Source organism: Triticum aestivum, chromosome 2B, assembly GCF_018294505.1.
Source record: "Triticum aestivum cultivar Chinese Spring chromosome 2B, IWGSC CS RefSeq v2.1, whole genome shotgun sequence".
In the NCBI taxonomy this organism is placed as follows: domain Eukaryota; kingdom Viridiplantae; phylum Streptophyta; class Magnoliopsida; order Poales; family Poaceae; genus Triticum; species Triticum aestivum.
The window spans coordinates 478659261-478670553 of record NC_057798.1 but is presented as its reverse complement, the minus strand read 5'-3'; the positions used below and the strand labels follow the sequence as shown (position 1 = coordinate 478670553).

The 11293-nt window shown below is 48.5% G+C and overlaps 1 long non-coding RNA gene across 1 annotated transcript; it reads left to right on the top strand.

The window, feature by feature from the left end:
• The first annotated feature begins 4030 nt into the window (after nucleotides 1-4030).
• Nucleotides 4031-6921, top strand: LOC123041434 (uncharacterized). The gene is made up of 2 exons (XR_006418521.1): nucleotides 4031-4138; nucleotides 6624-6921. It is a non-coding gene; the product is annotated as an uncharacterized lncRNA (long non-coding RNA).
• Nucleotides 6922-11293: the final 4372 nt, after the last annotated feature.

The window sequence follows — 11293 nt, the reverse complement described above, 5'->3', positions numbered from 1 at the left end:
GCGGAGGGAGAGGAGGAGGGAGTTTGCGGTGGCGGCGGCTATGTTTCTGGCCGGCAAAGTCGCCCTAGGGGGAGGACGACACGGGGGCTGGGCTCACCTCCAAGTCGTCATATGCTACTTCATCTACATGTAATTTTCCCTTTCCTATGAAGTGATGGAAACAGAGGAGGGGCAGACTATATTTCCTTCAGTTTCCTTCCCTTCCTGGTTAATTTCCTTCCTTATTTCTCTGCAAGAGACACTCAATTCCTTCCCTTCTTTGGTTAATTTCCTTCCTTATTTATTTGCGAGAGTCAATCAATTCATTCTGTTCCTTATTCCTTGCACGCTTTAGTTCTCACACCCTTCGCTCGTTAACTCCTGAGACGGCTCCTTGATACGGAGAAAACATAAACTTGTATTTAAATTGGGAGGATTTAATGGAAGAGAGCAAGGTGGGACAATTCTGCACAAGAGGAAGAGGGAAGATGAGATTGCGGTGTGCCGTTCGGGGCCGTCGCTGTCGCCGGAGGCAAGGCGAGAGCTATTGCGGGTAGCACTGCTTGCGTCCGGCACACCTGTACCTGAGCCTAGACTGTGGCAGCTGCTCCATGCCGCAGTTCCCCACTAAACAACATCGTGTGCGGGGGCGGTCTGCTGGTACGTCGAGATACAGGGGGAGCTCATGCAGACTCACTTGAAGTTTGGAGCTCGATGCAAGCTCACAGCCAGAGGTGAGTGCTACCCCCCTATGCTACTTCATCTTTTTTTTAGGAAAGGAGGATGACCCCCGGCCTCTGCATCTGGGCGATGCATATAGCCATTTTATTAATTATTTTCACAAGACCTTACAAAGTCATACAATAGTAAGACTAAAGTCACGGTCTAAGCAACAAACTGTCGCTACACCTATCCAATTGATGTAGGGGCGCAGATAGCCTGGGCCTAATACCAAACAGACATCGCAGCCAAGCCTAACATCTAAGACCTGACACCCCAACCTAGCCACTTGCCGGGTCTGGGGCACACACTGGTCCGGCGTGCTCTCAGAGGCCGCCGCCGCCAACTGTCACCGCTCCATCTTCAGAACTGTACTGATGCATCAACCTTGCTCGGTCCAGCTATCATCAACGCGATCACGGCGCCCAACGGCACCTCCCGCGCAAACAGCTGAACACGTCGCGATCGCCACTGATACACCTCAGCGCCATGCTGCCAAGTACCACCAGCTGACACAGCTTGAAGCCCGTGGAGGATCTGTCGTGCGTAGCACCTGCTGACCAGGCATGACCAAGCGTAGCACCTTCGATCAGGCATGACTAGACATCACCATCAAAGCTCTATGCAAGACGAAGCCACTCCACCTCCTGCCTCTTACTTCCAGCGCTGCTCCATAAAATGATGCTCCCAAGAGAGAAACGACACCGCACTGCCGCCATCGTCCGGTCTGGAACACCAGATCCTAGGGTTTCCCCCGGAGCAATACGAGTGGGTCGACGGTAGTCACATGACGATGCCTTCATCAAGGTAACGACGTGGAACGCCGCCATCGCCCGCCGTCGGCTCGGTTTTCACCGGCAACTACGTCTTCCCGACTCGCAGCTGGTGCCAGATGACGAATCCCGAGATCCGAACACCCAGCCTCAGGCCGACCACCTATGACGGAAGAGATGACCACCACGGTCGGCTGCAACGGTCAGAATAGATCTGATCGGAGGTGCCGCCGACGAAACCACTAGGCCCTCCACGCCGCCGTCGCCGATCTGAAGGCAGCATGCACGCCACCGGAGCCAAGCCGGTCGCCGCCGACAGCAGCTGCCGCCGCCGCTCGAAGGGCCATCCGCAGCGCCCGCAGTCCTGGCCTCCGCCGCGCCAAGTCGTCGCCGTCCGAGGACGGGCCGGACTCTCGCCGCCTGCAGCCATCCGCCGTGCCGCAGATCCCAGATCGGTCGCGCCACCTCATGCCTTAGGGTCCGCCCCATCCCGGAGACGTGCGAGAGAGGAGATCCCCCGCCACCGCCGTCAGTCCCCGGGCTTAGCCCGGCGGTGGCGGAGGAAGAGGAGGAGGGAGTTTGCGGCGGCGGCGGCTATGTTTCTGGCCGCCCGAGTCGCCCTAGGGGGAGGACGACGCGGGGGCTGGCCTCACCTCCCAGTCGTCATATGCTACTTCATCTACATGTAATTTTCCCTTTCCTATGAAGTGATGGAAACAGAGGAGGGGCAAACTCTATGCACATATGCACGTACTGTAGTTTGACGTGCAGCTTCACTTTTCCATTCTTAGTTTTCAATCACACGAGCACAAGACTACATTGAACTGGAAAACTAAATCATGGAGGAATAACCAGCAACTATTCGTATTCATATATATATATATATATCATTATTTTAGCATAAATCTATCACTTAGCAGTTTGAATTCATAGAAATTATGGAAATCATGCAAAACGATACTTTGAAACTGAATACACAATTATATTTTCTACGGGCTACCATTCTAAAACCGAGACATACCTTAGAACAAATAACAATGAGTATCAAAACCAACTGTACTTTTACAAGCACTCATTTAGTAGACGACAAACATGGATGGTAATACAACTGCATTTTACACATAATACTATTATATCATTGTAATGCTTCTTATATAATACGTACAAACTGATAAAACAAATTCAAAGGCTTCCCCTCGGTGTTAGCTGTTAGTATAAGATGCCGAGATGACAAAAAAAGTCAAAAAAAGGTTGAGATGACAAAACAAAATATTGTAGCTTGGAATATAGCTGAGAATATATAAATCTTAGATAATCAGTAAATAGCAATGCAACTTTTTCTTGGAAAAATGTACCTTGTGGAAAATCATCTTAACTATAATTGATTATTGTCTCCCCTTAGAACTACTGTACAAAACCTGAAGAAATCGTATACTATAGTGAAGCACTAAACACATGCATATACACGAGGCATGTTCGAAACATGAGGCCGCTCCTCGCTATATGTATACGTGAGGCATGTTTGAAACTGATTCTGTTGATGCGCATGGCTGCTTGTGTGGCATGCCCGCGATCATCACTCCCAAAATTATAATGTAATTCCGAAGGATTAATATGCACGCCCATGATCACTCCCCGAGCTTTTTTTGTAATTTGCATGTCATAGATTAAACACTTTGTTTGTTTTAGTCTTATCTCCTCTGTACGATAAGAGGGTCTATAATTTGTAGATTCAAGGCGCAACAACGTAGCTATGGACGATGAAGTGCCAGGAGCTGCTTCCATGCTCAAGAACACAGTGGATGCATGCTGATCCACGGAGAGAGCATTTTTGTGGCAATCCAGGTCTATTCTGTGATCTAGGGGGCAACATTGAGAATGTAGTAGATAGGCAGGAGAAAGGATGTAGCCCGGAAGATATTTTGGCGGTAATCTGTTGTTACACAGGAGAAAAAAATGTTTTGCTGATTATCTAGAATAAATTAGAGATGTACGCTGATTATGCATGCTCAAGAATCCTTTAACACGTGCATGTGGTTCCTCTTTTGATTGTGGGTTCTCAGTTGCTAGATTTCAAGATTTGAACGGTGTTTGTCAAAGTCAGAATTGAACCACATGGGAATCCCTTTAATAATTTCCTTCAGTTCCCTTTCCTTCCTGGTTAATTTCCTTCCTTATTTCTCTGCGAGAGACACTCAATTCCTTCCCTTCTTTGGTTAATTTCCTTCCTTATTTCTTTGCGAGAGTCAATCAATTCATTCTGTTCCTTATTTCTTGCACGCTTTAGTTCTCACACCCTTCGCTCGTTAACTCCTGAGACGGCTCCTTGATACGGAGAAAACATAAAAGTGTATTTAAATTGGGAGGATTTAATGGAAGAGAGCAAGGTGGGACAATTCTGCACAAGAGGAAGAGGGAAGATGAGATTGCGGTGTGCCGTTCGGGGCCATCGCCGTCGCCGGAGGCAAGGCGAGAGCTATTGCGGGTAGCACCGCTTGCGTCCGGCGCACCTGTACCTGAGCCTAGACTGTGGCAGCTGCTCCATGCCGCAGTTCCCCGCTAAACAACATCGTGTGCGGGGGCGGTCTGCTGGTACGTCGAGATACAGGGGGAGCTCTTGCAGACTCACTTGAAGTTTGGAGCTCGATGCAAGCTCACAGCCAGAGGTGAGTGCTACCCCCCTATGCTACTTCATATTTTTTTAGAAAAGGAGGATGACCCCCGGCCTCTGCATCTGGGCGATGCATATAGCCACTTTATTAATTATTCTAACAAGACCTTACAAAGTCATACAATAGTAAGACTAAAGCCACGGTCTAAGCAACAAACTGTCGCTACACCTATCCAATTGATGTAGGTGCGCAGATAGCCTGGGCCTAATACCAAACAGACATCACAGACAAGCCTAACATCTAAGACCTGACACCCCAACCTAGCCACTTGCCGGGTCTGGGGCACACACTGGCCCGGCATGCTCTCAGAGGCCGCCGCCGTCAACTGTCACCGCTCCATCTTCAGAACTGTACTGATGCATCAACCTTGCTCGGTCCAGCTATCATCAACGCCATCACGGCGCCAAAAGACACCTCCCGCGCAAACAGCTGAACACGTCGCGATCGCCACTGATACACCTCAGCGCCATGCTGCGAAGTACCACCAGCCGACACAGCTTAAAGCCCTTGGAGGATCTGTCGTGCGTAGCACCTGCTGACCAGGCATGACCAAGCGTAGCACCTGTCGATCAGGCATGACTTGACATCACCATCAAAGCTCTGTGCAAGACGAAGCCACTCCACCTCCTGCCTCTGACTTCCAGCGCTGCTCCACAAAACGATGCTCCCAAGAGAGAAACGACACCGCACTGCCGCCATCGTCCGGTCTGGAACACCAGATCCTAGGGTTTCCCCCGGAGCAATACGAGTGGGTCGACGGTAGTCACATGACGATGCCTTCATCAAGGTAACGACGTGAAACGCCGCCATCGCCCGCCGTCGGCTCGGTTTTCACCGGCAACTACGTCTTTCCGACTCGCAGCTGGTGCCAGATGACGAATCCCGAGATCTGAACACCCAGCCTCAGGCCGACCACCTATGACGGAAGAGATGACCACCACGGTCGGCTGCACCGGTCAGAACAGATCTAATCGGAGGTGCCGCCGACGAAACCACCAGGCCCTCCACGCCGCCATCGCCGATCTGAAGGCAGCATGCACGCCACCGGAGCCAAGCCGTACGCCACCGACAGCAGCTGCCGCTGCCGCCCGAAGGGCCATCCGCAGCGCCCGCAGTCCTGGCCTCCGCCGCGCCAAGTCGTCGCCGTCCGAGGACGGGCCGGACTCCCGCCGCGTCGCAGATCCCAGATCGGTCGCGCCACCACATGCCTTGGGGTCCGCCCCATCCCGGAGACGTGCGAGAGAGGAGATCCCCCGCCACCGCCGTCGTCCCCCGGGCTTAGCCCGGCGGCGTCTTTCGGCGGCGGCGGAGGAAGAGGAGTAGGGAGTTTGCGGCGGCGGCGGCTATGTTTCTGGCCGCCCGAGTCGCCCTAGGGGGAGGACGACGCGGGGGCTGGACTCACCTCCCAGTCTTCATATGCTACTTCATGTACATGTAATTTTCCCTTTCCTATGAAGTGATGGAAACAGAGGAGGGGCAGACTGTATGCACACATGCACGTACTGTAGTTTGACGTGCAGCTTCACTTTTCCATTTTTAGTTTTCAATCACACGAGCACAAGACTACATTGAACTGGAAAACTAAATCACGGAGGAATAACCAGCAACTAATTCGTATTCATATATATATATATATCATTATTTTAGCATAAATCTATCAGTTAGCAGTTTGAATGCATAGAAATTATGGAAATCATGCAAAACGATACTTTGAAACTGAATACACAATTATATTTTCTACGGGCTACCATTCTAAAACCGAGACATACCTTAGAACAAATAACAATGAGTATCAAAACCAACTGTACTTTTACAAGCACTCATTTAGTAGACGACAAGCATGGATGGTAATACAACTGCATTTTACACAGAATACTATTATATCATTGTAATGCATCTTATATAATACATACAAACTGTTAAAACTAATTCAAAGGCTTCCCCTCGGTGTTAGCCGTTAGTATAAGATGCTGAGATGACAAAAAAAGGTCAAAAAAAGGTTGAGATGACAAAACAAAATATTGTAGCTTGGAATATAGCTGAGAATATATAAATCTTAGATACTCAGTAAATAACAATGCAACTTTTTCTTGGAAAAATGTACCTTGTGGAAAATCATCTTAACTATAATTGATTATTGTCTCCCCTTGGAACTACTGTACAAAACCTGAAGAAATCGTATACTATAGTGAAGCACTAAACACATGCATATACAAGAGGCATGTTCGAAACATAAGGCCGCTCCTTGCTATATGTATACGTGAGGCATGTTTGAAACTGATTCTATTGATGCGCATGGCTGCTTGTGTGGCATGCCCGTGATCATCACTCCCAGAATTATAATGTAATTCCGAAGGATTAATATGCACGCCCATGATCACTCCCCGAGCTTTTTTTGTAATTTGCATGTCATAGATTAAACACTTTGTTTGTTTTAGTCTTATCTCCTCTGTACGATAAGAGGGTCTATAATTTGTAGATTCAAGGCGCAACAACGTAGCTATGGACGATGAAGTGCCAGGAGCTGCTTCCATGCTCAAGAACACAGTGGATGCATGCTGATCCACGGAGAGAGCATTTTTGTGGCAATCCAGGTCTATTCTGTGATCTAGGGGGCAACATTGACAATGTAGTAGATGGGCAGGAGAAAGGATGTAGCCCGGAAGATATTTTGGCGGTAATCTGTTGTTACACAGGAGAAAAAAAAGTGTTTTGCTGATTATCTGGAATAAATTAGAGATGTACGCTGATTATGCATGCTCAAGAATCCTTTAACACGTGCATGTGGTTCCTCTTTTGATTGTGCGTTCTCAGTTGCTAGATTTCAAGATTTGAACGGTGTTTGTCAAAGTCAGAATTGAACCACACGGGAATCCCTTTAATAATTTCCTTCAATTTCCTTTCCTTCCTGGTTAATTTCCTTCCTTATTTCTCTGCGAGAGACACTCAATTCCTTCCCTTCTTTGGTTAATTTCCTTCCTTATTTCTTTGCGAGAGTCAATCAATTCATTCCGTTCCTTATTCCTTGCACGCTTTAGTTCTCACACCCTTCGCTCGTTAACTCCTGAGACGGCTCCTTGATACGGAGAAAACATAAAAGTGTATTTAAATTGGGAGGATTTAATGGAAGAGAGCAAGGTGGGACAATTCTGCACAAGAGGAAGAGAGAAGATGAGATTGCGGTGTGCCGTTCGGGGCCGTTGCCGTCGCCGGAGGCAAGGCGAGAGCTATTGCGGGTAGCACCGCTTGCGTCCGGTGCACCTGTACCTGAGCCTAGACTGTGGCAGCTGCTCCATGCAGCAGTTCCCCGCTAAACAACATCATGTGCGGGGGCGGTCTGCTGGTACGTCGAGATACAGGGGGAGCTCGTGCAGACTCACTTGAAGTTTGGAGCTCGATGCAAGCTCACAGCCAGAGGTGAGTGCTACCCCCTTATGCTACTTCATCTTTTTTTTAGAAAAGGAGGATGACCCCCGGGCTCTGCATCTGGGCGATGCATATAGCCACTTTATTAATTATTCTCACAAGACCTTACAAAGTCATACAATGGTAAGACTAAAGCCACCGTCTAAGCAACAAACTGTCGCTACACCTATCCAATTGATGTAGGGGCGCAGATAGCCTGGGCCTAATACCAAACAAACATCGCAGCCAAGCCTAACATCTAAGACCTGACACCCCAACCTAGCCACTTGCCGGGTCTGGGGCACACACTAGTCCGGTGTGCTCTCAAAGGCCGCCGCCGCCAACTGTCACCGCTCCATCTTCAGAACTGTACTGATGCATCAACCTTGCTCGGTCCAGCTATCGTCAACACCATCACGACACCCAACGACACCTCCCGCGCAAACAGCTGAACACATCGCGATCGCCACTGATACACCTCAGCGCCATGCTGCCAAGTACCACCAGCCGACACAGCTTGAAGCCCTTGGAGGATCTGTCGTGCGTAGCACCTGCCGACCAGGCATGACCAAGCGTAGCACCTGTCGATCAGGTATGACTTGACATCACCATCAAAGCTCTGTGCAAGACGAAGCCACTCCACCTTCTGCCTCTGACTTCCAGCCCTGCTCCACAAAACGATGCTCCCAAGAGAGAAACGACACCGCACTACCGCCATCGTCCAGTCTGGAATACCAGATCCTAGGGTTTCCCCCGGAGCAATACGAGTGGGTCGACGGTAGTCACATGACGATGCCTTCATCAAGGTAACGACGTGGAACGCCGCCATCGACCACCGTCGGCTCAGTTTTCACCGGCAACTACGTCTTCCCGACTCGCAGCTGGTGCCAGATGACGAATTCCGAGATCCGAACACCCAGCCTCAGGCCGATCACCTTTGACGGAAGAGATGACCACCACGGTCGGCTGCACCGATCAGAACGGATCTGATCGGAGGTGCCGCCGAAGAAACCACCAGGCCCTCCACGCCGTCGTCGCCGATCTGAAGGCAGCATGCACGCCACCGGAGCCAAGCCGTCCGCCGCCGACAGCAGCTGCCACCGCCGCCCGAAGGGCCATCCGCAGCGCCCGCAGTCCTGGCCTCCGCCGCGCCAAGTCGTCGCCGTCCGAGGACGGGCCGGAGTCCCGCCGCCTGCAGCCATCCGCCGCGCCGCAGATCCCAGATCGGTCGCACCACCACATGCCTTGGGGTCCGCCCCATCCCGGAGACGCGCGAGAGAGGAGATCCCCCGCCACCGCCGTCGGCCCCCGGGCTTAGCCCGGCGGCGTCTTCCGGCGGCGGCGGAGGGAGAGGAGGAGGGAGTTTGCAGCGGCGGCGGCTATGTTTCTGGCCGCCCGAGTCGCCCTAGGGGGAGGACGACGCGGGGGCTGGGCTCACCTCCCAGTCGTCATATGCTACTTCATCTACATGTAATTTTCCCTTTCCTATGAAGTGAAACAGAGGAGGGGCAGACTGTATGCACATATGCACGTACTGTAGTTTGAAGTGCAGCTTCACTTTTCCATTCTTAGTTTTCAATCACACGAGCACAAGACTACATTGAACTGGAAAACTAAATCATGGAGGAATAACCAGCAACTAATTCGTATTCATATATATATCATTATTTTAGCATAAATCTATCAGTTAGCAGTTTGAATTCATAGAAATTATGGAAATCATGCAAAACGATACTTTGAAACTGAATACACAATTATATTTTCTACGGGCTACCATTCTAAAACCGAGACATACCTTAGAACAAATAACAATGAGTATCAAAACCAACTGTACTTTTACAAGCACTCATTTAGTAGACGACAAGCATGGATGGTAATACAACTGCATTTTACACAGAATACTATTATATCATTGTAATGCTTCTTATATAATACGTACAAACTGTTAAAACAAATTCAAAGGCTTCCCCTCGGTGTTAGCCGTTAGTATAAGATGCTGAGATGACAAAAAAAGGTCAAAAAAAAGGTTGAGATGACAAAACAAAATATTGTAGCTTGGAATATAGCTGAGAATATATAAATCTTAGATAATCAGTAAATAACAATGCAACTTTTTCTTGGAAAAATGTACCTTGTGGAAAATCATCTTAACTATAATTGATTATTGTCTCCCCTTGGAACTACTGTACAAAACCTGAAGAAATCGTATACTATAGTGAAGCACTAAACACATGCATATACACGAGGCATATTCGAAACATGAGGCCGCTCCTTGCTATATGTATACGTGAGGCATGTTTGAAACTGATTCTGTTGATGCGCATGGCTGCTTGTGTGGCATGCCCGCGATCATCACTCCCAGAATTATAATGTAATTCCGAAGGATTAATATGCACGCCCATGATCACTCCCCGAGCTTTTTTTGTAATTTGCATGTCATAGATTAAACACTTTGTTTGTTTTAGTCTTATCTCCTCTGTATGATAAGAGGATCTATAATTTGTAGATTCAAGGCACAACAACGTAGCTATGGATGATGAAGTGCCAGGAGCTGCTTCCATGCTCAAGAACACAGTGGATGCATGCTGATCCATGGAGAGAGCAATTTTGTAGCAATCCTGGTCTATTCTGTGATCTAGGGGGCAACATTGACAATGTAGTAGATGGGCAGGAGAAAGGATGTAGCCCGTAAGATATTTTGGCGGTAATCTGTTGTTACACAGGAGAAAAAAAGTGTTTTGCTGATTATCTGGAATAAATTAGAGATGTACGCTGATTATGCATGCTCAAGAATCCTTTAACACGTGCATGTGGTTCCTCTTTTGATTGTGCGTTCTCAGTTGCTAGATTTCAAGATTTGAACTCAAAGTCAGAATTGAACCACATGGGAATCCCTTTAATAATTTCCTTCAATTTCCTTCCCTTCCTGGTTAATTTCCTTCCTTATTTCTCTGCGAGAGACACTCAATTCCTTCCCTTCTTTGGTTAATTTCCTTCCTTATTTCTTTGCGAGAGTCAATCAATTCATTCTGTTCCTTATTCCTTGCACGCTTGAGTTCTCACACCCTTCGCTCGTTAACTCCTGAGACGGCTCGTTGATACGGAGAAAACATAAAAGTGTATTTAAATTGGGAGGATTTAATGGAAGAGAGCGAGGTGGGACAATTCTGCACAAGAGGAAGACGAAAGATAGCTCTGTGGGTCGTTTTCCATATATGGCCAGGCTGGCCAGGCTGGAAGTTGTTTTCATATTTGTGATGCAGGCCAGCCGAGGCCCAGTTTAGCGAATCGGCCACGTACGGGAGAACAAAAATCGGACGCAGAGAAATAGTTAGGGCGAAAATTTAGTACCACCTCAAATATGTTTTAAATTTAAACTGAAAGCGTAAATGACATGAGAAGAAAGCGTATTGTGACGGTGAACCCAGAGACTCAATCCGTGCTTTATTATTAGGGAAAGACTAGCAAACATGCCCGTGCGTTGCAACGGGAGAATAAAACGCATGCTTCTAGCATAATAAGCACGACTCAAAACCCCTTCATAGATCCATGTTTCTATTTTTAGTGCCTCATCCATGTTATTGCTTATTCTCATTCGCGCCTTCATCAACCATGATCGTGGTGTCCATCTAATCGCATGGCGTTCTTATGTGGCCAATCCCAAGCTGACGATCTCGGCCACTGCCTAAACCCTAAACCCACTCACACTTTTCCCCCCGAATAAAACCCACTTACACTTGCGAC